Source organism: Oncorhynchus masou, unplaced genomic scaffold, assembly GCF_036934945.1.
Source record: "Oncorhynchus masou masou isolate Uvic2021 unplaced genomic scaffold, UVic_Omas_1.1 unplaced_scaffold_614, whole genome shotgun sequence".
Lineage (NCBI taxonomy): Eukaryota > Metazoa > Chordata > Actinopteri > Salmoniformes > Salmonidae > Oncorhynchus > Oncorhynchus masou.
Window position 1 is genome coordinate 64,625 of NW_027012566.1, and position 27,232 is coordinate 91,856.

At 44.3% G+C, this 27,232-nt stretch overlaps 1 pseudogene; it reads right to left on the bottom strand.

Annotated features, from left to right (window-relative positions):
* Positions 1–16,871, bottom strand: part of LOC135536399 (NACHT, LRR and PYD domains-containing protein 5-like) — a 28,864-nt pseudogene extending 11,993 nt beyond the window's left edge.
* Between the last annotated feature and the right edge of the window lie 10,361 nt (positions 16,872–27,232).

The window sequence follows — 27,232 nt, forward strand, 5'->3', positions numbered from 1 at the left end:
AATACTACTATCCTAGTCATAATCGACAGGTTTTCAAAGGCGGCCAGGTTCGTCCCTCTGACTAAGTTACCTTCTGCCAAGGAAACGGCTGAGTTAGTTATTAATCATGTGTTCCGAGTCTTCGGCATTCCTCAAGATATGGTTTCTGACAGAGGTCCCCAGTTCGCCTCAAGGTTTTGGAAGGCCTTCTGCCAACTCATGGGGGCTTCTGCCAGTCTATCTTCAGGGTACCATCCGGAGTCCAACGGCCAAACAGAGAGGATGAATCAAGAGCTGGAAACCACCCTCCGATGTATGACTCGTGACAACCCGTCCACATGGTCATCCTTTATTGTTTGGGCCGAATACGCGCACAACACCTTGCGCTCCTCCTCCACTGGTATGTCCCCGCACGAGTGTCAGTTTGGCTATGCTCCTCCATTGTTCCCGGACCAGGAGGCAGAAGTCAGAGTGCCTTCAGCCTTGAAGTTCGTCAGACGCTGTCGGCTTATGTGGAGGAAGACCCGTCTTAATCTTATGCGTTCCTCACAGAGGTACCAACAACAAGCCAACAGACGTCGCCGTCCCGGGCCTACCCTGCGCCCCGGCCAGAGAGTCTGGCTCTCCACAAGAGACTTACCACTACGGGTGGAGTCTCGCAAGCTGTCCCAGAAATACATCGGTCCCTTCAAGGTTGCCAGGAGAGTTAACCCAGTTTCTTATCGCCTACACTTACCCAGATCCCTTAAGATTAATCCCACATTTCACATTTCATTGTTAAAACCTGTTGTTTTTTCTCCCCTTGTCCCGGCAGACAGACCTCCGCCTCGTGTCATTGGAGGCCAGCCGGCTTATACCGTCCATCGGATACTGGATTCCCGCCGGGTGCAGCGGTCCTGGCAGTATCTGGTGGACTGGGAAGGCTACGGTCCCGAGGAGTGCTCCTGGGTTCCTGCCAAAGACATCCTGGACCCTGACCTCATTCGTCAGTTCAGGGCCCTCCACCCTGAGAGAGCTGGTAGGAACGTCAGGAGCCGTTCCTAGGGGGGGGATTCTGTCAGGATTTGGCCAGGGTTGTTCCGGGTTTTGGTCACTAGATGCCCCCATTGTGCTTTTTGACCTTATGATTTTTTCCCTTGATTCCCATTATTATTTGCACCTGTGCCTCGTTTCCCCTGATTGTATTTAAACCCTTAGTTTCCCTCAGTTCTGTGCTCTGTGTTTGTATGTTAGCACCCAGCCCTAGTGTTCTGTGTATTCTTGTCGATTCCGGTGGACGCTTTTGTGGAATTCTGTTTTTGTTTTTTGAGTATCTCTTGAGGCTTTTTTGTGCTATACCTACCACCTTTTGGATTTGCCATTTTGTATTGAAGGACTTCTCCTTTTTACTTTATTAAATACACCGTCTTAAGTACTGCTGTGTCTGCCTCATCTTCTGGGTTCTGCTGACTATTCGTGGCTCAGTTGGTTAAGTGACTGTTTCTCACTCCGGAGACCCAGGTTCGTAACCGGGTCCTGACAGGTTATTGACTGACAAAGACCTAATAAAGCAGTCAACATTTAAACCATATTGTTGTGTTCTGGTGCACTATCCCAGTTCATTACTAGAGACATACAGGTATTCTATCCTACCCACTGCATACAGAACGGAGTACAATTCATTACTAGAGACATACAGGTATTCTATCCTACCTACTGCATACAGAACAGAGTACAATTCCAACAGGATATCAGAGATGCAGAAGAAGAGTATTCATGTGGTGATGATGTATGCTGTGTTGGAGTGCTCAGCCTGCTGGGTAAACTTCCCCTTAATTCTACCATCATGTCCTCATGTTACTGACCCTACTACACTACATATGACACAACCGCTGCTCACACTATTAGGACATCTACTCTGACTTACTTCAGCTTCATCAGTTTATATGTGGGATCCATCAGAGCAGCTGAAAGCAGTCCCCCTGCAGAGTCTCCTGGGTGATTGTAGCTCAGGTCCAGCTCTTTCAGGTGGGAGGGGTTTGATATCAGAGCTGAAGACAGAGCAGCACAGCCCTCCTCTGTGACCAGACAGCCAGACAGCCTACAGAGAGACACAGCAGCTGTCTAGGTTGGTGTACTGATGTCAATCATCTTGTAGGACACGAATACATTTGTCCATGACACAAACATTGTGATGAAAAATCAGGTTTATACAGTATTTGCTTTACTAAGCTCAGTACAGACCTGACTGAAACAGCTGTACTTACCTCAGTGTGTGTAGTTTACAGTCTGGATCCTCCATTCCAGCAGACAGCAGTGTAACTCCTGAGTCCTGCAGGTCATTGTTTCTCAGCTCCAGTTGTTTCAGTTGTGAGTTGGGTGAACTCAGGACTGAGGCCAGATCTGAAGAGCAACCCTCTGTCAGACCACACTGACCAAGACTAGAGGGCAGAAGAGCACATCATTAACACATGTTTAAAACATCCACATAATTACTCATACTGAAGATATTTAACTCACACTAGTGTCTGTATGTTGCAGAGGGGACTGGTTAGTCCAACACAGAGCAGCTCCACTCCTCTGTCTCCCAGGTCATTGTAGCTGAGGTCCAGTTCTCTCAGGGGGAGTTTGGTGTCTGCAGAGCTGAGGCCAGAGTCTCACAGGATTCATATGTGATTTTACAGTCTACCAGTCTGGAGAGAGGAGATATGTTGATACACTGTTAAATATGCAAAGCTTTAAGAAAATGAGATGCATTAAGACAATAACAGAAGGAAATGATTAACCAATGTTAAATACATACTAACTCAGTCAAGATATTTAACTTTAGTGTCATATATTTATCACATTTGATGAATGTTTCTGCATATTTAAGAAGATGTTCAAATAATGTTAAAAACATAATTACTACAAATATATAAACACTATAAAGACAGTGGATACTGAAGATATGTAACTCACACTAGTGTCTGTATGTTGCAGAGTGGACTGGTTAGTCCAACACAGAGTGGCTCCACTCCTCTGTCTCCCAGGTTATTGTAGCTGAGGTCCAGTTGTCTCAGGGGGAGTTTGGTGTCTGCAGAGCTGAGGCCAGAGTCTCACAGGATTTATATGTGAGGTAACAGTCAGCCAGTCTGGAGAGAGGAGATATGTCGATACACTGTTAAATAAGCAAAGCTTTAAGAAATTGAGATGCATTAATACAATAACAGAAGGACATGATTAACCAATGTTAAATACATACTAACTCAGTCGAGATATGTAACTCACACTAGTGTCTGTATGTTGCAGAGTGGACTGGTTCGTCCAACACAGAGCAGCTCCACTCCTCTGTCTCCCAGGTCATTGTAGCTGAGGTCCAGTTCTCTCAGCGGAGAGTTTGGTGTCTGCAGAGCTGAGGCCAGAGTCTCACAGGATTTATATGTGAGTTTACAGTGATCCAGTCTGGAGAGAGGAGATGATCTGTTAGATATACAAATCCTTCATTATAATGACACTGTAAACATCAACTCAATAACAGAACTTACAGTGCTCTCTTGCAGGTTTTCACTACAGGCAGCAACCTCTGATAACCTTCCTCTGATGTGTTGTATGTCTTCAGGTCAAACTCCTCCAGCACCTCCTCTGACATCAGTAACAGGTAGGCCAGGGCTGAACATTGGTCAGGTTTTAGTCTTGTTTCTGAAAGAGTTCCTGAATGCAGGGAGGTCTGCATGTCTTCAACAAGAGAGTTGGCACCAAGTTCATTCAGACAGTGGAACAAGTTGATGATCCTTTCTGGCGAGGATTCCTCCTTGATCTTGTATGAAAGGTACCTGACTGTTCTCTTAACTGCTTCCTCATTGGTCTGTGTTGTACTTCCTGTCTGTGTCAGAAGGCCTCGTAACAGATTCTGATTGGACTCCAGTGAGAGACCCAGAAGGAAGCGGAGGAACAGGTCCAGGTGTCCATTCTCACTCTTCAAGGCCTGGTCCACTGCTGTCCTGTGTAAGTCAGACAACTGGATTGACTCCTTCTCTTCATCATCACTAGTGGGGGAGAAAACATTTTCCTTCTTGCCCAGACATGATTCTAAAGCATGCACTGCTGCTAGAAACTCCTGAATGCTCAGATGCACAAAGCTGTAGACCTTATCTTGGTACAGTGCCGATTCTTCTTTAAAGATCTCTGTACACAATGCTGAGTAATCTGATGCCTCTGTGACATCAAGGCCACACTCTCTCAGGTCCTCCTTATAGAAGATCAGGTTGCCCTTCTGCAGCTGTTGGAAAGCCAGCTTGGCCAGTTTCAGGATCATCTCTTTGTCTGACTGAGACAGTTCCTTTGGGTTCGTCTCTGTGGCTTTGTTGTACTTCTTGTTCTTCGCAATGATTTGGATGAGTATGAAGTGTGAGTACATCTGGGTCAGAGTTTTGGGGACTTCATCCTTCTCTGCCTCTTTCAGCATCATCTCAAGGACAGTGGCTGATATCCAACAGAAGACTGGTATGTGGCACATGATGTGGAGGCTCCTTGATGTCTTCATGTGTTTGATGATTTCATTGGCCAGATTCTGATCTGTGATTTTCTTTCTGAAGTACTCCTTCTTCTGTGGATCATTGAACCCTCGTACCTCAGTCACCTGGTCAACACACTCAGGAGGGATCTGATTGGCTGCTGCAGGTCGTGAGGTTATCCAGAGTACAGCAGAGGGAAGCAAATTCCCCTTGATGAGGTTTGTGAGCAGCACGTCCACTGAGGTTGGCTTCGTGACATCACAGCACTTCTCATTGTTTTTGAAGTCTAGAGGAAGTCGACACTCATCCAGACCATCAAAAATGAAAACAGTTTTGGTTTCACCATCTTCAATGCTGTCAATCTCTTTCAGCTCTGAGAAGTAGTGGGAAAGAAGTTGCATCAGACTGTATTGGTCCTTTTTCAGGTTCAGATCACGGAAAGGAAGAGGAAACATGAAATTAACGTCCTGATTTGCTTTCCCCTCTGCCCAGTCAAGGATGACCTTCTGCACAGAGACTGTTTTTCCAACACCAGCGATTCCTTTGGTCAGCACAGTTCTGATAGGTTTGTCTTGTCCAGGTAAAGGCTTGAAGATGTTGTTGCATTTGATTGGTGTCTCTTGTGTGGTTCGTTTCTTGGATGCCATCTCTATCTGTCTAACCTCATGTTCATTATTGAGCCCTCCACTTCCACCCTCTGTGATGTAGAGCTCTGTGTAGATGTCTTTGAACAGACTTTGGTTTCCATGGTGTCCAATTCCTTCAGATATGTGTTGATACTTGTGTTTCAGTTTAGCCTTGATGTCTTGTTGGACTGTCAGCAGAGTTTGACCTGTATGAAAACAATGAGAGTTGGGACTCATAGGTTTGTTTGTATGTTTTAAAAAAGGCCTTTGTACCATTCTTTGTAATATTATATGAAACACAGTCTTACTTCTTCTGTCCAGAAGGTTGTGTGTGATCTTTAATACATCCTCACTGTCCAAACTCTCCACTTCCTTATTGTCATCTGGCAATGGTTCCTGGCTGAAAGCAGGTGGCTGATCACTCTTCATTGATAGCAGGCTGGTTGTAGGTGACTCTGCTCTGGGCTTCTGGACACTGAACAAAACAGGGAGGCAGATCACCTCATCAATATCACATTAATACCTCATCTACTTCATTTCAACATTTACATTTACATTTAAGTCATTTAGCAGACGCTCTTATCCAGAGCGACTTACAAATTGTTGAATTCACCTTCTGACATCCAGTGGAACAGCCACTTTACGATAGTGCATCTAAATCATTAAGGGGGGGGGTGAGAAGGATTACTTATCCTATCCTAGGTATTCCTTGAAGAGGTGGGGTTTCAGGTGTCTCCGGAAGGTGGTGATTGGCTCCGCTGTCCTGGCGTCGTGAGGGAGTTTGTTCCACCATTGGGGGCCAGAGCAGCGAACAGTTTTGACTGGGCTGAGCGGGAACTGTACTTCCTCAGTGGTAGGGAGGCGAGCAGGCCAGAGGTGGATGAACGCAGTGCCCTTGTTTGGGTGTAGGGCCTGATCAGAGCCTGGAGGTACTGCGGTGCCGTTCCCCTCACAGCTCCGTAGGCAAGCACCATGGTCTTGTAGCGGATGCGAGCTTCAACTGGAAGCCAGTGGAGAGAGCGGAGGAGCGGGGTGACGTGAGAGAACTTGGGAAGGTTGAACACCAGACGGGCTGCGGCGTTCTGGATGAGTTGTAGGGGTTTAATGGCACAGGCAGGGAGCCCAGCCAACAGCGAGTTGCAGTAATCCAGACGGGAGATGACAAGTGCCTGGATTAGGACCTGCGCCGCTTCCTGTGTGAGGCAGGGTCGTACTCTGCGGATGTTGTAGAGCATGATCCTACAGGAACGGGCCACCGCCATGATGTTGGTTGAGAACGACAGGGTGTTGTCCAGGATCACGCCAAGGTTCTTAGCGCTCTGGGAGGAGGACACAATGGAGTTGTCAACCGTGATGGCGAGATCATGGAACGGGCAGTCCTTCCCCGGGAGGAAGAGCAGCTCCATCTTGCCGAGGTTCAGCTTGAGGTGGTGATCCGTCATCCACACTGATATGTCTGCCAGACATGCAGAGATGCGATTCGCCACCTGGTCATCAGAAGGGGGAAAGGAGAAGATTAATTGTGTGTCGTCTGCATAGCAATGATAGGAGAGACCATGTGAGGTTATGACAGAGCCAAGTGACTTGGTGTATAGCGAGAATAGGAGAGGGCCTAGAACAGAGCCCTGGGGGACACCAGTGGTGAGAGCGCGTGGCGAGGAGACAGATTCTCGCCACGCCACCTGGTAGGAGCGACCTGTCAGGTAGGACGCAATCCAAGCGTGGGCCGCGCCGGAGATGCCCAACTCGGAGAGGGTGGAGAGGAGGATCTGATGGTTCACAGTATCGAAGGCAGCCGATAGGTCTAGAAGGATGAGAGCAGAGGAGAGAGAGTTAGCTTTAGCAGTGCGGAGCGCCTCCGTGATACAGAGAAGAGCAGTCTCAGTTGAATGACTAGTCTTGAAACCTGACTGATTTGGATCAAGAAGGTCATTCTGAGAGAGATAGCGGGAGAGCTGGCCAAGGACGGCACGTTCAAGAGTTTTGGAGAGAAAAGAAAGAAGGGATACTGGTCTGTAGTTGTTGACATCGGAGGGATCGAGTGTAGGTTTTTTCAGAAGGGGTGCAACTCTCGCTCTCTTGAAGACGGAAGGGACTTAGCCAGCGGTCAGGGATGAGTTGATGAGCGAGGTGAGGTAAGGGAGAAGGTCTCCGGAAATGGTCTGGAGAAGAGAGGAGGGGATAGGGTCAAGCGGGCAGGTTGTTGGGCGGCCGGCCGTCACAAGAAGCGAGATTTCATCTGGAGAGAGAGGGGAGAAAGAGGTCAGAGCACAGGGTAGGGCAGTGTGAGCAGAACCAGAGGTGTCGTTTGACTTAGCAAACGAGGATCGGATGTCGTCGACCTTCTTTTCAAAATGGTTGACGAAGTCATCTGCAGAGAGGGAGGAGGGGGGGGAGGGGGAGGAGGATTCAGGAGGGAGGAGAAGGTGGCAAAGAGCTTCCTAGGGTTAGAGGCATATGCTTGGAATTTAGGGTGGTAGAAAGTGGCTTTAGCAGCAGAGACAGAGGAGGAAAATGTAGAGAGGAGGGAGTGAAAGGATGCCAGGTCCGCAGGGAGGCGAGTTTTCCTCCATTTCCGCTCGGCTGCCCGGAGCTCTGTTCTGTGAGCTCGCAATGAGTCGTCGAGCCACGGAGCGGGAGGGGAGGACCGAGCCGGCCTGGAGGATAGGGGACATAGAGAGTCAAAGGATGCAGAAAGGGAAGAGAGGAGGGTTGAGGAGGCAGAATCAGGAGATAGGTTGGAGAAGGTATGAGCAGAGGGAAGAGATAATAGGATGGAAGAGGAGAGAGTAGCGGGGGAGAGAGAGCGAAGGTTGGGACGGCGCGATACCATCCGAGTAGGGGCAGTGTGGGAAGTGTTGGATGAGAGCGAGAGGGAAAAGGATACAAGGTAGTGGTCGGAGACTTGGAGGGGAGTTGCAATGAGGTTAGTGGAAGAACAGCATCTAGTAAAGATGAGGTCGAGCGTATTGCCTGCCTTGTGAGTAGGGGGAAGGTGAGAGGGTGAGGTCAAAAGAGGAGAGGAGTGGAAAGAAGGAGGCAGAGAGGAATGAGTCAAAGGTAGACGTGGGGAGGTTAAAGTCACCCAGGACTGTGAGAGGTGAGCCGTCCTCAGGAAAGGAGCTTATCAAGGCATCAAGCTCATTGATGAACTCTCCGAGGGAACCTGGAGGGCGATAAATGATAAGGATGTTAAGCTTGAAAGGGCTGGTAACTGTGACCGCATGGAATTCAAAGGAGGCGATAGACAGATGGGTAAGGGGAGAGAGAGAGAATGACCACTTGGGAGAGATGAGGATCTCGGTGCCACCACCCCGCTGACCAGAAGCTCTCGGGGTGTGCGAGAACACGTGGGCGGACGAAGAGAGAGCAGTAGGAGTAGCAGTGTTATCTGTGGTGATCCATGTTTCCGTCAGTGCCAAGAAGTCGAGGGACTGGAGGGAGGCATAGGCTGAGATGAACTCTGCCTTGTTGGCCGCAGATCGGCAGTTCCAGAGGCTACCGGAGACCTGGAACTCCACGTGGGTCGTGCGCGCTGGGACCACCAGATTAGGGTGGCCGCTGCCACGCGGTGTGGAGCGTTTGTATGGTCTGTGCAGAGAGGAGAGAACAGGGATAGATAGACACATAGTTGACAGGCTACAGAAGAGGCTACGCTAATGCAAAGGAGATTGGAATGACAAGTGGACTACACGTCTCGAATGTTCAGAAAGTTAAGCTTAACAACTGTATAGTGGAACTTATAGAAGTCCTGATGTTTCTTTTAAAGCTACAGTCTGCAATTGGTAAATCCATGTTTGGTATTTTAAATTAATTATGTAGATCTACATTCCATGTCATTTGGGATCACTTTTCATTAGTTAAATTTTTTAATTGCAATGTATATTTTGCAATTCATCTCTTACCTCTTTGAACTGGTGTCGAGAGTCATTTTAGAGGCAGTGGTCTCCTCCTCTGTCTCCCCAGAGAGACTTGTTTTAGAAGCAGTGGTCCCCTCCTCTGTCTCCCCAGAGAGACTCATTTTAGAGGCAGTGGTCCCCTCCTCTCTCTCCCCAGAGAGACTCATTTTAGATGCAGTGGTCCCCTCCTCTGTCTCCCCAGAGAGACTCATTTTAGAGGCAGTGGTCCCCCCTCTGTCTCCCCTGAGAGACTCATTTTAGAGGCAGTGGTCCCCCCTCTGTCTCCCCAGAGAGACTCATTTTAGAGGCAGTGGTCCCCCCCTCTGTCTCCCCAGAGAGACTCATTTTAGAGGCAGTGGTCTCCTCCTCTCTCTCCCCAGAGAGACTCATTTTAGAGGCAGTGGTCTCCTCCTCTCTCTCCCCAGAGAGACTCGTTTTTGATGTAAGTCACAGCTCACTCAGCTACAATAAGAAATAACAGAACAGTCAATATGTCTGAACATTGAATAACCATTAACAATGACAACACTTTTATTGTCAGAGGTCAGAGTTCAGATACTTCTTGTTGCATTTAAACATACACAGTCCAATATTATTAATTTGGTTTGGATCCCCACTAGCTGACTCAGTAACAACAGCTTGTCTACCTGGTTAGATCCCCTGACTCCATAACAACAGCTAGTTTTCCTGGTTGGATCCCCTGACTCCATAACAACAGCTAGTCTCCCTGGTTGGATCCCCTGACTCCATAACAACAGCTAGTCTACCTGGTTAGATCCCCACTCGCTGACTCCAGAACAACAGCTAGTCTACCTGGTTAGATCCCCTGACTCCATAACATACCTTAAGGGAACATTTTGACATTTGCTGTACGGTTAGTGAGAAAGTCCATATTGCAAATGTACGGTCCCTTACTAGACGTCCAAAACGTTTGTAAAATTCGCGGACGGCGTCGGGCCGAGCGGCAGGGCCGGACCTACCGGGAAGTCATCAAATGAACTTTGTCGGATATTCGGTTTCCGTTTGATAAAATAATCAAATTTTGGTCATTTTTCCGCTGTCCCGGAAAATCCCACAAGAGGGCATAAGCAATCATATTGCAATTGGACAAAACATCACGAATCACGACGGGGCCTTATCTCGAAAACGGAAAATATTTCGAAGCCGACACTTGGTGAGCGTAGGTTTGGCGTAATGGGCAGTTGGCCCCGAACAAGATGGCGTCTAGGCCTCAATGGTTTTTGAGTTATGGCCATTTCTCTGGGATTAAAGGTCCAAAATGAAAATAGAGAAATTATTTTTCCACTTCAAGTCAAGGAGCCTCCGGTGTCAATAAAGAAAGAACCAGCCATTTATCTATCGTCATTTAAGAGAAATCGTACAATGACAGATTGGTGATGTTCAAAGATAGTTTTTTTTAACAGTTAAGGATCCAGTTGCAGAGTGTTCATACAAATCTTTTTAAAGTGTGCTGCGGAGCTCTGCAAGATTTCTGTGATTTTCTATGATTGTCTGAAATAACACACACTCACTAAACCCTCCGTAAATACCTCAGTTCTTAACGTAAAGACTTAAAACTCAGGATTCTGTAAAGGCATACACCAATCAGGATATGAGTTTATTTATAGCTTCCTGTGCCAACCAGAAGTGCCTTTAATTGGGTCACACTGTCTGTTTTGAAGGGTTAAAAAAGTCACATCTTTCCAAAACTTCATATGTGTGACTAGGTAACCCTCCTAAACTGTAAATCAGTCATTTCTCCCAGCAGATGTCAAAGATAAGCTCTCACACACACACAGCAAGGATGGAGTGAACAAGTGTGGTGCCTCAAGACACAGAGAGCAGGCAATAGCATAAACATAATATCTAGGCCGTGCCGAGTTCAACGAGATATCCCGCTTGACCGTAGCTCGCTCGGTCTGAGCGCAGCGACCATGAGAAAAGTAGGCCCAAAATGAAGCCTGCCCCACAATGTCATTTGCTTTTGGGTGACAGCGGCGGAACCGTTGGGTTTAGAAGGACAATTCAACCACAGGAATGTTCCTAAGGTCCTCCCGATCTATGCAAGCCTAACCTTGACTGTGTGGCATTAACCTTTCACAGTTAAAAGAAGGTGTTTACATCAAAAAGTTTGCATTGACTTCTCTCCCCATAGGAATACATTGGCTTCACCTCGAAATTTAACCTGAGGCCTATGTGGGTTATGAATGCCTTATGAACCTGTCTTCTATGACATTCCATCAGACCACTATGAGGTCTACCTGTGTCGATTCTATGCTTCAACCCTGTGTAAATCAGTCAGTTCTTAACGTAAAGACTTAAAACTCAGGATTCTGTAAAAGCATACCCCAATGAGGATGTGTGTTGACTTATAGCTTCCTGTGCCATAATTGGTGTCTCAGGGGCTGTTTCGAGGGGTTAAAAAAGTCAGATCTTTCCAAAACTTCATATATGTGATTAGGCAACCCCATGAACTGTAAATCAGTCATTCTTCCCATAAAATTTCAAAGGAAAACTAAATCACACACACACACAGCTTGGAAGGAGGGACCCATTGGGGTGCGTAGAGACATACACTGCCTGCATTAGTTAACCTTGTTGGACCTTTTAAAGAACCGTCAGACCTAGAGTTCCGAAACTTTAGAATCCTGTTCTCGACCTCAGGTCGATAGTGCGTGGTGAGTTAGGTGGCTCTAGAAGGTTCTCGGACCGAGAAACAGCCTCGTACATTTGCAATGACTTCAATTCATTTTTGCATCACGAAAATGACGACATTTAGAAATGTCCCAGAGTCACAAGACTAGGTGCATTGCGACCGTCTCGGCCCATAGAGACAAAACCCAACGTTTCTGTCCGATAGCTCATTCAAGGACCCCGTAGCAAGTCATGGAAAAAAGTGGATTTTCAGCACCATTTAGAGTTTTGCTCGGACACCAAATGACCTATCGAGCCAAAACTTGGGATTCGGGGTCGCCTCAGCTAGGCCTACACATAATATCAGAAATGGACCCGCAGCTAGAACGTAACTACGTGTTTTATGTTGTTTTTATGGTTTAAACTGAAGGCCTTGTGAATTTTGGGCCAGCTCTGAAGTATGTGATAGTTGGCTACTAAACGAGTTGGAAAAAGTGGGTTTGGTGTCAGTTTGTATCAGTTTGGTGTCAGAATGATATCTAATTGACTGATGGACGGTGACTTGCTGGTGACTCTTGTCCATTTGCAATATGTTTAAACAGTGAGGTACCATCACCATAGTGACATTCTGAAATCAACCCTAACGAGGGATGGAGAGGTACCAGAATCACTGCCCAGCCATCCCGAGTTCATCGGGCCAGTCAATTTTGCATTCCTGCACGATTTTTATAGCATGACAAATTCGTGATGGTAAATGCCCATTGAACCATATTGCAAAAGTGAGAAAACATCACCAAATGGACATAATGAAAATAACAGAACGAGCGATGGAAAGGAGCAACTATCACTGCCAGGCCATCCTGTGTACATCAGGCCAGTCAATTTTGCATTCCTGCAGGATTTTTGAGCATGCCAAATTCATGATGGTAAATGCCCATTGAAACATATTGCAAATGCACATGCACTTGCAATATGATTCAACAGTGAAAAAACATCACCAAAAGGACATAATGAAGTCAACACAACGAGCGATGGAAAGGAACAACTATCACTGCCCGGCCATCCCGAGTTCATCGGGCCAGTCAATTTCTTATGACATTTGGCCCCCACAAAACATATGCCTTATGCACAAGTAAAAAATAAATAATATTTTTCTACTTTTGACTTCCTATGAAATCATACTTTACACGAATCAACGCCAGAATGGGTGGTATTGGACACCGTGTATATGGTTTGTCCAATGCCAATGTTTTCCCATTCATTTTTTCCCATTCATTTTTGTCCATTTCAGGGGGTATTCCTTACAACAGCTCGTCTACCTGGCTAGATCCCCTGACTCCATAACAACAGCTCGTGTGCCTGGTTGGATCCCCATTAGCTGACTCCATAACACCTGGGGTCCAAACACAACTAACTAAAAGACATTACAGTTTACATTGAAAGACGGTAGTCAACATTATAAACATTTACCAAGTAGACATTACAGACTGTTAAAACAGCTGACAGGTATTTCTTCCTAACCCTTCGGCCTCATCAAGCAGCGCTTCAGAAAGATCAGAGTGAAAACTTTGTCTGAGATTGCTGGTGTTGTGAAGAACAGCACAGTGACAGGGGTCATCATCCCACAGCTGGTTGGACTGGAGGATGGTACGGTGCTGGTGGAAAGTTATGGCTGGCAACAACACCTGACTCCGGTCTTCAGGCCACTGGCACAGATCAAGAAGTACCAGCACTTCAGGTGAATATCATTTTCATTGCATTGTATGAGGTTATTCTTCATTTCTAAACTCAGGAGGTGAATTGATGTTATGCAAGGTGGTAATGTCTTCTCAATTGGTTTAGTTATTTCCTGTTTTACAGCATTGATGCTCTGAAGCCTGGTGTTGTTGTCACCAAGGAGCGTTGGGACTCAGTCGGGACCAGGTTTCAGCTGCTGCACAACGCTGACATCCTTCCTCCCATAGATGGTCTGCCTGTACAAGCACCACCTGGACTGGACACAGCTCGACAAACTGATATTTTTGAGAAGATCAGGGAGTTGTGCTACGAAGAAGCTATGGACAACACATGCCCTGCACCAAAAGTCAAGGGCAGGACAGAAACAGGCTCTCTGAATATAGATTCCCTTGTTCATGCGTGGTTCAGATGGACCATTTCATCATTGGGGGAGAGTTCACAGTCATCAGCACTGTCTGCATTGCTTCTAGTCACATGACTCTCTCCTAACACACACCATACGTTGTTGCTACTTTAAAAAAATATCCTGCTGCTCAGCCACTTTACCTATACTGATCGTATACATCTAACTACCTCATCTATCACCAGTATCACTGATATGCTTATTGATATTGTTCTTCTACATACTATATAACTACCTCATCTATCACCAGTATCACTGATATGGTTATTGATATTGTTCTTCTACATACTATATAACTACCTCATCTATCACCAGTATCACTGATATGGTTATTGATATTGTTCTTCTACATACTATATAACTACCTCATCTATCACCAGTATCACTGATATGCTTATTGATATTGTTCTTCTACATACTATATAACTACCTCATCTATCACCAGTATCACTGATATGCTTATTGATATTGTTCTTCTACATACTATATAACTACCTCATCTATCACCAGTATCACTGATATGCTTATTGATATTGTTCTTCTACATACTATATAACTACCTCATCTATCACCAGTATCACTGATATGCTTATTGATATTGTTCTTCTACATACTATATAACTACCTCATCTATCACCAGTATCACTGATATGCTTATTGATATTGTTCTTCTACATACTATATAACTACCTCATCTATCACCAGTATCACTGATATGCTTATTGATATTGTTCTTCTATATTATAACTACCTTCTATCACCAGTATCACTGATATGCTTATTGATATTGTTCTTCTACATACTATAAACTACCTCATCTATCACCAGTATCACTGATATGCTTATTGATATTGTTCTTCTACATACTATATAACTACCTCATCTATCACCAGTATCACTGATATGGTTATTGATATTGTTCTTTGTCAGGGTAGGTTCCTTGTTCCTTGTCAATCATTGGCTTACTGGTGAAATCAGCAATCAGACAATAACTTCTTTAAGTAAATCAATCAAACCTTTACTAATGCAACTGCAGACAGAATTTGACAATGGAAACATAGCATGTATGTTTCTGCAACCATACCAAAGGGCTGGTTATCTATATAGACTATATACCCATGATCACTCCCTAGTGGTATGATCACCTACGTCAATGTATGTGTGTTTCCATAAGCTGAGGTTACCTTATGAGGTAACCTGGTACAGTAGCTTCTGTGAATTTATTAGCATTGTCCACTGTCACAGAAGATCAACATGTCAAAACCAGACAGTGGTTACTTCTCTTTATCTAGTTTCAGTCTGACTCAGACCCAGCCTACAAGCACATTCTCACAACAGCCAGAGCTTAACCACAAAGACTAATATAGATGCTTGTGCAACGTATAGTGGCAGCGTTTTAGACACATAGCAACAGTATCTATTCAAAGGCCTGCAGCAAAACATATGAATCTTAAGGTCCCCTTAATCAATAATTAATTAAGATTAATCCAACATCTTCTACATACTGTATCACTGGTATGGGTATTGATATGGTTCTTGTACATACTGTATATTATGTAGTTCTTTCTCTACATTGACACTTGTTATTTATATCATTTATTTTGACATTATATATTTCTGATATTGCTACTATGTCAGTAACCATTTTGTCTGTACAGTTTCTGCCTTCTGTAGAGACCCATCCACGTTGCTAGATGTGGCTGGGGGGTATAGCATTTCTATCACATGACCCATCCACGTTGCTAGATGTGGCTGGGGGGTATAGCATTTCTATCACATGACCCATCCACGTTGCTAGATGTGGCTGGAGGGTATAGCATTTCTATCACATGACCCATCCACGTTGCTAGATGTGGCTGGGGGGTATAGCATTTCTATCACATGACCCATCCACGTTGCTAGATGTGGCTGGGGGTATAGCATTTCTATCACATGACCCATCCACGTTGCTAGATGTGGCTGGAGGGTATAGCATTTCTATCACATGACCCATCCACGTTGCTAGATGTGGCTGGGGGGTATAGCAGTTCTATCACATGACCCATCCACGTTGCTAGATGTGGCTGGGGGGTATAGCATTTCTATCACATGACCCATCCACGTTGCTAGATGTGGCTGGAGGGTATAGCATTTCTATCACATGACCCATCCACGTTGCTAGATGTGGCTGGGGGGTATAGCATTTCTATCACATGACCCATCCACGTTGCTAGATGTGGCTGGGGGGTATAGCATTTCTATCACATGACCCATCAGTTTAGTGTCTCGATTAGCATCATCTAACATTTATAAAATATTTATATCTGGACACTTTCTGTTGATCTGGAATTGTTCCTTATTGTAGGCTACTACTTTTAGTCTCAATCTTTACTACACTACTCACTGTTTATCACATGATCTCACATGTCAATCCTTAAACAGATGGGTGGAGCTAAGGCTTAAGAGGGTGTGAACAATGCTGAATGGGTGGTGTCAAAGGAGAGCTCTCCAGTAGGTGCACCTAAACATCAGGGGCCATTTTCTCAATGATGGGGTTTCAACTCTCAAAGCAGAATTACTTTCCCATTGTTCCTCAAATGCAGAGTATGATACACCATTTTGTATCTCTGTTTCTGATTTGATCAAATGAAGAAAAATAACAAATTTCAAATGCTGCTACATAAGACCGAATCAATCGGTCAGATTTAGTTTCAATGCCCATTACCGCACCTGTTTTTTTACCGGATTGACTATTTTTTTCTCCAAAGAAACTAGTTTACTTGACACACGTCTTCCTCCGGGAAGTGAAAGAGCGCAAAGATTATAGTGCAAAGACAATAATCACGATCATGTGAAGTCAATCACCCATACCCTACCTACCTCAAAGCCCTGTAGACTATAATATAACATTGATTCGTATTGACTAGGCTGATCAATATGAATCAGCATCAATGTAAGGAAACCTAAAATTATAATTATTGAAAGTTGAAATCAGTATTGTAATAACTTAACACGTTTGTGATTGTCTTACCCCATAAATCACCTCTCTCTGCGATGGCCTAACTTCTCCAAAACACTTTTCTACAAAAAAACAATTACGCTACATACCTTAGAAACATTTTCTCCTACCGACAGTGTCCAGTTTTTCCTTGGCTTCCTTATAAATGTACTTCATGTTTCAACACAGTGGGCGGGTTCAACAGTTATTGGTTTATCCGAAGACACACAAAGCACACGCGCAGACAGACATGAAGACAGACACACAGACGCACACGCACTCTCCTTCCCGCTCACTTTAACCCATACATATGCACAGTTTCTAGTGGTTGAAGTATTGCATTTCAAGAAGGCCAGTAGATTAGTATTTAGTGTAAATGTGGGATATGATGGACACGCTTATTCATAACAATAAAAAGGTTAATAACATGATGCAATCATTTACAGTTAGTGAGAAGAGAGAACACCCATTCCGTTTATCTTTGCATTTAAAATAATTAAAAATAGCCATCTATTCCCGAGGCTATTATTTATTTAGTTTCCATGATAATTGCATAATAAATTCCTCACCTTTTCTGTGATGTTTTCATTCTCACGGGGTATCATATTATGGCCTACAACGAGGTCACCATTTGTTCCATCTCTCGTTTAATTGGACCCACTTTCCAGCAGTAAATAGATCAACTACGGTATTTCAAGCAGCCTATTTTGCTCTATGCCAGTGGTCACCAACCGGTCAATCGCGATTGCCTCGTCGATCTCCAAGGCATTTCTAGATGATCGCCAAACATTTCTGTAAAAAAACGATTAAGTCTTGTGTTTCTATTTTTATTATTAGTCTCGGCTGTTGGGCTGTTGGTGGTCGGTGCAGACAATTCAGCTGCTGCCCTGCGCGGCGGGTAGGCAAACTGTTGCCATTTCATCTGTCTGAATGTACAAACTGTTTCCATTTCATGTGTCTGAATGTACAAACTGTGAGTCTGTGTGTGTCTGTCTGTCTGTCTTCAGTGTGTCTTCAGTGTTCGTTGTCTCTTCCACCATCGTCTTCCTGCCGACCTGTCCAGATTGTTAACTGACCCAAACCACAAATCCATGGACACACCAACACCACTATGGAAATATACAACAATTCTCTGCAGGGCCTGACAAGTTCTGTCAGGTTGGATGAGGACTGTTGCTGCGCAGCTATTTTCAGGTCACGTCAGAGATGGTTGATATGGATCAAGTCCGGGCTGGTTGGGTAACTGAGAATGTGTCTGTGGAAACTGGCTCTGAGAATGGTTGTGTTGATATTCAGTCTCTCTCATGAACCTCTAACAGGAAACCTGCTGATAGACTGAGGTGGTTGTGTTGATATTCAGTCTCTGACTGAATAGGACTGACTGACCCTCCTGCTAGAAGAGCCACACTTCCAGGAGGCTGCAGAAGGAGAGAGGCTGTGTGGTTGTTCCTTCAGTAAGTTTATTGTTATTATAGTGGTCATGTTTGATTGACATTGTTACGAATCCCTTTTGGCCCGACAGTCTAGGGGGGGATGGTAATGAGACCCGTAACATAACTCATGCAAATTATTATTGTGACAAAGGAAAAGTATGAACGAAATAACCATGACAACAGAAATCTACCGTCAAACTCTAGGTTTATTTATAAACACACGGTAATGGGGGGAGCAGGAAAAGGGGCTGAGCTGGACCCAAGGAAAGAAACAATAAGTATTCAAAAACACCCCTAAGCTAGACTAGCCTACTTTAACAACAGCTAACTAACTAACCAAAAATACAGTGGGTGGTCCGCCCAGTTCTAACTAGTGTATTTAACAAAGTTCACCTACGGGTAGTGTATGCCCATGGGCGACTTGTCTTGGTTTCCCCCTTTTCCCACCAGCAATCAAACACAAACACCATAACCAAAAACAATACTCACAGGTGATGACAAAGTGCTATGAGGTGCTTAAACAAAAGAGAGGTTAAGACACAAAGCGAGAGTGAAACACAGAGACCTACAGACATGACATTTACAGAGAGATTGAGCTGAGCTCTAGAACAAACAAATGATGGGGTTTTTAAACCATGGGGAAGGAACTGTGATAGGTCAGGAAATAGGAGGAGGTGTGTCTTCTGATTGATGATTGATTGTTGACTGATTGGGGAGTGATGATTTTCACCTGAGAGGGGAGAAGGAGAGAAAAGAAACACACACAGGATACACACACACACAGGATAACTGTATCCGTAACAGACATTTTCTGTACATTGTTGTGACCATGATTTAAAGCAGCAGACAGCAAGAACATGTTAAACCATCCTGCCAGTCTACTCTGCCTGGTCTCCCCACCTCCAGGGGTTGACTACAACTGTTTATCTGAAGCTGTGAACAAAGACAGGGGTCCAGCTCCCCAAGAAGGTTGATCATCCTGGAACATGAATCATTTCCTTTTCTCAACACCATCTCAAATCAAATCAAATTTTATTTGTCACATACACACGGTTAGCAGATGTTAGTGCGAGTGTAGCGAAATGCTTGTGCTTCTAGTTCCGACAATGCAGTAATAACCAACAAGTAAACTAGCTAACAATTCCAAAACTACTACCTCATAGACACAAGTGTAAGGGGATAAAGAATATGTACATAAAGATATATGAATGAATGATGGTACAGAGCAGCATAGGCAAGATACAGTAGATGGTATTGAGTGCAGTATATACATATGAGATGAGTATGTCAACAAAGTGGCATAGTTAAAGTGGCTAGTGATACATGTATTACATAAGGATGCAGTAGATGATATAGAGTACAGTATATACGTATACATATGAGATGAATAATGTAGGGTATGTAAACATTTGTTTAAAGTGGCTAGTGATATATTTTACATCATTTCCCATCAATTCCCATTATTAAAGTGGCTGGAGTTGAGTCAGTGTGTTGGCAGCAGCCACTCAATGTTAGTGGTGGCTGTTTAACAGTCTGATGGCCTTGAGACTGAAAAACAGCTTCTGTCTCTCGGTCCCAGCATTGATGCACCTGTACTGACCTCGCCTTCTGGATGATAGCGGGGTGAACAGGCAGTGGCTCGGGTGGTTGTTGTCCTTGATGATCTTTATGGCCTTCCTGTGACATCGGGTGGTGTAGGTGTCCTGGAGGGCAGGTAGTTTGCCCCCGGTGATGCGTTGTGCAGACCTCACTACCCTCTGGAGAGCCTCACGGTTGTGGGCGGAGCAGTTGCCGTACCAGGCGGTGATACAGCCCGACAGGATGCTCTCGATTGTGCATCTGTAGAAGTTTGTGAGCACTGCTTTTGGTGACAAGCAGAATTTCTTCATCCTCCTGAGGTTGAAGAGGCGCTGCTGCGCCTTCTTCACGATGCTGTCTGCCGAGGAACTTAAAACTTACTATCCTCTCCACTACTGTTCCATCGATGTGGATAGGGGGGTGTTCCATCTGCTGTTTCCTGAAGTCCACAATCATCTCCTTAGTTTTGTTGACGTTGAGTGTGAGGTTATTTTCCTGACACCACACTCCGAGGGCCCTCACCTCCTCCCTGTAGGCCGTCTCGTCGTTGTTGGTAATCAAACCTACCACTGTTGTGTCGTCCGCAAACTTGATGATTGAGTTGGAGGCGTGCGTGGCCACGCAGTCGTGGGTGAACAGGGAGTACAGGAGAGGGCTCAGAACGCACCCTTGTGGGGCCCCAGTGTTGAGGATCAGCGGGGTGGAGATGTTGTTGCCTACCCTCACCACCTGGGGGCGGCCCGTCAGGAAGTCCAGTACCCAGTTGCACAGGGCGGGGTTGAGACCCAGGGTCTCGAGCTTGATGACGAGCTTGGAGGGCACTGTGGTGTTAAATGCCGAGCTGTAGTCGATGAACAGCATTCCTCTTGTCCAGATGGGTTAGGGCAGTGTGCAGTGTGGTTGAGATTGCATCGTCTGTGGACCTATTTGGGCGGTAAGCAAATTGGTGTTGGTCTAGGGTGTCAGGTAGGGTGGAGGTGATATGGTCCTGGACTAGTCTCTCAAAGCACTTCATGATGACGGAAGTGAGTTCCGGGGCGGTAGTCGTTTAGTTACCTTAGCTTTCTTGGGAACAGGAACAATGGTGGCCCTCTTGAAGCATGTGGGAACAACAGACTGGGATTGTGATTGATTGAATATGTCCGTAAACACACCAGCCAGCTGGTCTGCGCATGCTCTGAGGGCGCGGCTGGGGATGCCGTCTGGGCCTGCAGCCTTGCGAGGGTTGACACGTTTAAATGTTTTCCTCACGTCGGCTGCAGTGAAGGAGAGTCCGCCTGTTTTAGTTGCGGGCCGTGTCAGTGGCACTGTATTGTCCTCAAAGCGGGCAAAAAAGTTATTTAGTCTGCCTGGGAGCAAGACATCCTGGTCTGTGACGGGGCTGGTTTTCTTTTTGTAATCTGTGATTGACTGGAGACCCTGCCACATACCTCTTGTGTCTGAGCCGTTGAATTGAGATTCTACTTTGTCTCTATACTGACGCTTAGCTTGTTTGATAGCCTTGCGGAGGGAATAGCTGCACTGTTTGTATTCGGTCATGTTTCCAGTCACCTTGCCCTGATTAAAAGCAGTGTTTTGTGCTTTCAGTTTCACGCGAATGCTGCCATCAATCCACGGTTTCTTTTTGGGAATGTTTTAATCGTTGCTATGGGAACGACATCTTCAACGCACGTTCTAATGAACTCGCACACCGAATCAGCGTATTCGTCAATGCTGTTGTTTGACGCAATACGAAGCATATCCCAGTCCACGTAATGGAAGCAGTCTTGGAGTGTGGAATCAGATTGGTCGGACCAGCGTTGAACAGACCTCAGCGCGGGAGCTTCTTGTTTTAGTTTCTGTCTGTAGGCAGGGATCAACAAAATGGAGTCGTGGTCAGCTTTTCCGAAAGGAAAATGGTGAGTTGACGCTGCTCTTATGTTCAGTAGTTCTTCTCGACTGTATGTAATGAAACCTAAGATGACCTGGGGTACCAATGTAAGAAATAAGACGTTAAACTTCTTGATACTACCCATCCCGTATCCGGGATCGTGAATACAGCCTCAGGCTCATTACCATAACGCAACGTTAACGATTTCTGAAAATCGCAAATGAAATTAAACTAATATGCCTGCTCTCAAGCTTAGCCTTTTCTTAACAACACTGTCATCTCAGATTTTCAAAATATGCTTTTGAACCATAGCAAATCAAGCATTTGTGTAAGAGTATTGCTAGCTAGCTTAGCATTTAGCATAGCATTTAGCCCGCAACATTTTCACAAAAACCAGAAAACCAAATAAATAAAATCATTTACCTTTGAAGAACTTCGGATGTTTTCAATGAGGAGACTCTCAGTTACATAGCAAATGTTCAGTTTTTCCTGAAAGAATCTTTGTGTAGGAGAAATCGCTCCGTTTTGTACATCACATTTGGCTACCGAAACGAACCGAAAATTCAGTCACCAAAACGTCAAACTTTTTCCAAATTAACTCCATAATATCAACCGAAACATGGCAAACGTTGTTTAGAATCAATCCTCAAGGTGTTTTTTCACATATCTCTTCATTGATATGCCGTTCGTGGAAGCCTGCTTTCGTCTCAGAATCCCATGGAAAAATACCAGCAGCTGAAAATGACGCAACAATTTCGACGGAGGACACCGGGCGGACACCTGGCAAAAGTAGTCTCTTATGGTCAATCTTCCAATGATATGCCTACAAATACGTCACAATGCTGCAGACACCTTGGGAAAACGATAGATAGGGCAGGCTCATTCCTGTCGCATTCACAGCCATATAAGGAGACAATGAAAAACAGAGCCTCAAAAATCCAGCTCATTTCCTGGTTGCAGTTTCATCTTGGTTTGCCTGTAGCTCCTGTTCTGGGGCACTCACAGACAATATCTTTGCAGTTCTGGAAATCTCAGAGTGTTTTCTTTCCAAAGCTATCAATTATATGCATAGTCGAGCATCTTTTTGTGACAAAATATTGTGCTTAAAACGGGCACGTCTTTTTATCCAAAAATGAAATAGCGCCCCCATAGATTTAACAGGTTAAAAACCAAAAAACTGCATAGTTTCCTAGGAATGCAAAGCGAGGCGGCCATCTCTGTCGGCGCAGGTACTGTCGATGATGTCACGTGCCTTCTCTGTCCTCTCAGCTATCACCTTCACTGACTCCATTTCCTCACTTCCTTCAGACAGAGTGAGTTGTAGTCCCATAAAGAATCTAAGGAAGGTCTTTGGTCAAGATGTCAACATGGTGGTGTGTATCTTTGACTAGCCTGACTATCAGCTTCACCATCTGTAAAGGACAAGAGATCATTCCATGTCAATCAGGAGCTCTCCCTGGTCAGGCCCAACTCAATGTACCATAGGGCACATGTCAATCAGGAGCTCTCCCTGGTCAGAACCAACAGTTTATATATGGTGATACACATACAAGTTATATTTGCATGATTTAGCATAATTAATTAATCATTACTGTTTTGTTCAATTCATATGACCGACCAATACTGGTTCATAACATTTGACAGACCAACACCTCACCAGTCTTCTTCTCTCTAAGCTGAGACCTTGAAACTGAGATATCTCGTTCTCAAAACATCATCTGGGCTTACTGCCAAATTATAGCTACTGATAGTGAGGATTTGTACAGTCAACCACTTGACGAACACACATATTGGTTTATAAAACAGCACATGAATAAAACACAAACAGTGGTTTATAAAACAGCACATGAAGGGCACTTTCTGGCATTTTCTGTATGATTGATTAGAGAAACTCCATATTGCAAATGTACGGTCCCTTACTAGACGTCCACGAATGTTTCTAAAATTTGCAGACGGTGGCGGGCCGTGCACCGGGGCCAGATCTTCCCGAGAAGTCATCGAACGATGTCTCTCGGACATTCGGTTTACGTTTTATACAATTTTCAAATTTTGGTTATTTTTCTGCTGTCCCGGTAAATACCACCAGATGGCAAATGTAATCATATTGCAAATGTACAAAACATCACCAATCACTTCATGGCCATTTCTCCAAAAACGGAAAAGACTTTGAAGATGAAACTTGGTGAGCATAGGCTTGGTTACAGATCCGGTTGCGGCATGTTCACACGAATCCGTTAACTTCTCATGACTCTCAAACCCGCATGCGGGAGCGTAACAATAGCCTCAAACTAATTAGCATAACGCAGCGGACATAAATCTTCCTAGAAAATCTTCCTATTCATGAAAATCACAAATGAAATATATTGAGACACAGCTTAACCTTTTGTTAATCGCACGGTCATCTCAGATTTTCAAACTATGCTTTACAGACAACGCTAGACAAGCATTTGTGTAAGTTTATCATGGCATAATGCTATGGCTACGCTCTGCTACCAGCAGGCAACATTTTCACGAAAATAAGAAAAGCAATCAAATGAAATCATTGACCTTTGAAGAACTTTGGATGTTTTTACTCAGGAGACTCCCAGTTAGATAGCAAATGTTTCTTTTTTTCAAAAATATTATTTTTGTAGGCGAAATTGCTCCGTTTGTTCTTCTCGTTTGGCTGAGAAATCGACTGGAAAATGCAGTCACTACAACGCCAAACTTTGTTTCCAAATTAGCTCCGTAATATCGACAGAAACATGGCAAATGTTGTTTAGAATCAATCCTCAAGGTGTTTTTCACAATACATCCGTCGGGACAATTGGTTTCTCATAAGAAGCGATTGGAAAAATGGCTACTTGTGTACTTTACGCAAGATTTTCTGCTGGAGACATCATGTGACCACTTGCTAAATGTGGTCCCTTACGGCTATTCTTCAACATAAATGCGTAAAAAGACGTCACAATACTGTAGACACCTAGGGGAATACATAGACAACGTAAGCTCATTCGTAGCTCATTCACAGCGATATAAGGAGTCATTGGAATGAGGCGGTTTCAAAAATGAGGCACTTCCTGATTGGATTTGTATCTGGGTTTCGCCTGTAACATCAGTTCTGTTGCACTCACAGACAATATCTTTGCAGTTTTTGAAATGTCAGAGTGAACGTTCCTGAGGTCCTCTCGATCTGTGCAAGCCTAACGTTGACAATTTGGCATTAACCCTTAACAGTGAAAAGAAGGTGTTTACATCAAACAGTTTGCATTGACTTCTTTCCCCATACAAATACATTGCCCACACCCCTAAATTCAACCTGAAACCTATGTGGGTTATGAATGTCTTATGAACCTGTCTTCGATAACAATCCATCAGGCCACTACGAGGTCTACCTGTGTCGATTATATGCTTCCTGGAGCAACCAGAAGAGGTTAAATTAACCCAAAAGTTGTTTTGATGTACATAATCTGCATTTGTGAAAATCACTGCATTCAACCCTGTGTAGATCAGTCAAAACTTAACAACTTAACAACTTTAAACTCTGACTTTAAGGATTCTGTAAAAGCCTACCCCAACGAGGATATGTGTTTACTTTTAGCTTCCTGTGCCAACCAGAAGTGCCTTAAATTGTGGTCATAGGTGCTGTTTTGAAGGGCTAAAAAGGTCAGATCATTTCAAAACTTCCAATGTGTGACTAGGTAACCCTCATGAACTGGAAATCAATCATTTCTCCCATCAGATTTCCAAGAAAAGCTCACACACAGCTAGGACATAGTGACACAGTGTGGGGTTTAGAGACATACAGAGCCTGCAATAGTCACCTTCATTCGAACTATCAAAGAACCGCCAGACCTAGAGCTCTGGAACTTTAGAAACCTGTTCAGGAGCTCAATATGATAACTCACTGTGCGTTATGTGGCTCTGGAAGGTTCTCAGACTGAGAAACAGCCTCGTACATTTGGAATAACTTCAATTCATTTTGATCATTACGAAAATGACGACATTTAGAAAAGTCCCAGAGTCGCAAGACTTGGTGCATTGAAACCACCTCAGCCCATAGAGACGGACCCCAACGTTTCTTTCCGATAGCTCATTCAAGGACCCCGTAGTAACAGCCTAAAAATGTGGATTTTCAGCACCAATTAAGATCGCTGCTCGGGCTCCAAATAACCTATCGAGCCGAAACTTGGGATTCAGCTAGGCCTACACATGCTGTCGGAACTGGACCCACAGCTGGAACGTAACTACGTATTTTATGTTTTTATTATGCTTTAAACAGAAGGAGCTGTGTATTATGGGGATGCTTTAAAATATGTGATAGTTGGTTTCTAAACGAGTTGGAAAAAGTGGGTGTAGTGTCAGTTTGTATCAGTTTGGTTTCAGAATGATATCTAATTGACTGATGGACGGTGACTTTCTGGCTGACCTTTGTCCATTTGCAATATGTTTAAACAGTGATAGACCATCACCAAATTGACATTCTGAAATAAACACCAACGAGCGATGGAGAGGAACCACTATCCCTATCAAAAAAAATAGTTTAAAAACAACAGAGTCCCACTTCTCCCTGATCATACATGACAAATAGACAATCTAGGTTGATTCATGGCTTAACATAGTGCTATATATCATCTGGGCAGTATAAATGCCATTTGGACATGATTCACTGACTTTTGCGTTTGGAAACCGACTTCCTATGATCGTACATGGCAAATGGACATAACATCTTGATTTGGCACTTTCAATAATTTCATATTGCATTTGGACATTTCTTATGGCATTTGGCAATGGTTCACTGACTTTTGACTTCGACTTTTGACTTCCTATGAAATCATATTGCAAATGGACAAAACATATGCCTTATGGAGCGGCAGGGTAGCCTAGTGTTGGACTAGTAACCGGAAGGCTGCAAGTTCAAACCCCTGAGCTGACAAGGTACAAATCTGTCGTTCTGCCCTTGAACAGGCAGTTAACCCACTGTTCCTAGGCCGACATTGAAAATAAGAATTTGTTCTTAACTTACTTTCCTAGTAAAATAAAGGTTAAAAAAATGAAGAAAATGGACAAGTAAAAAAATATATACTTTTAATTATGACAATGAAATATGACAAGAGTATGTTCATACTGTTCTTATACATGTATAATTGACAAAAAAAATCTAAAGATACTCGAAAAACAGTCCAGAAAGCTCTTTTTTAGGGGGTTGATAAGTTTTAGAAAAAAAATTCAAATTTTCAAAATGTGACTCTTGGGTCATGACTTGATGACTTGAAAATCTATGGTGGAGCGCGCTCGCCATCGTTTGGATTTTTGCTGTATGACACTTGGCATTTGCCCTATGACATTTGCCATAAGCTTTGAATGAAATGGCGTATATTTGAGTGGTATTGGACACCGTGCATATGTTTCGTACAGTGCCAATATGTTACCATTAATGTTTATCCATTTCAGGGGGGGGTCTTTGTAAGTGTCTTTGTCCACAGACTAAAAGACAGGCCTCAGCATCTTCAGATTAGGTGAAGAAGTGTCTTTGTCCAAAGACTAGAAGACAGGCCTCAGCATCTTCAGATTAGGTGAAGAAGTGTCTTTGTCCACAGACTAGGAGACAGGCCTCATCATCTTCAGATTAGGTGCTACAA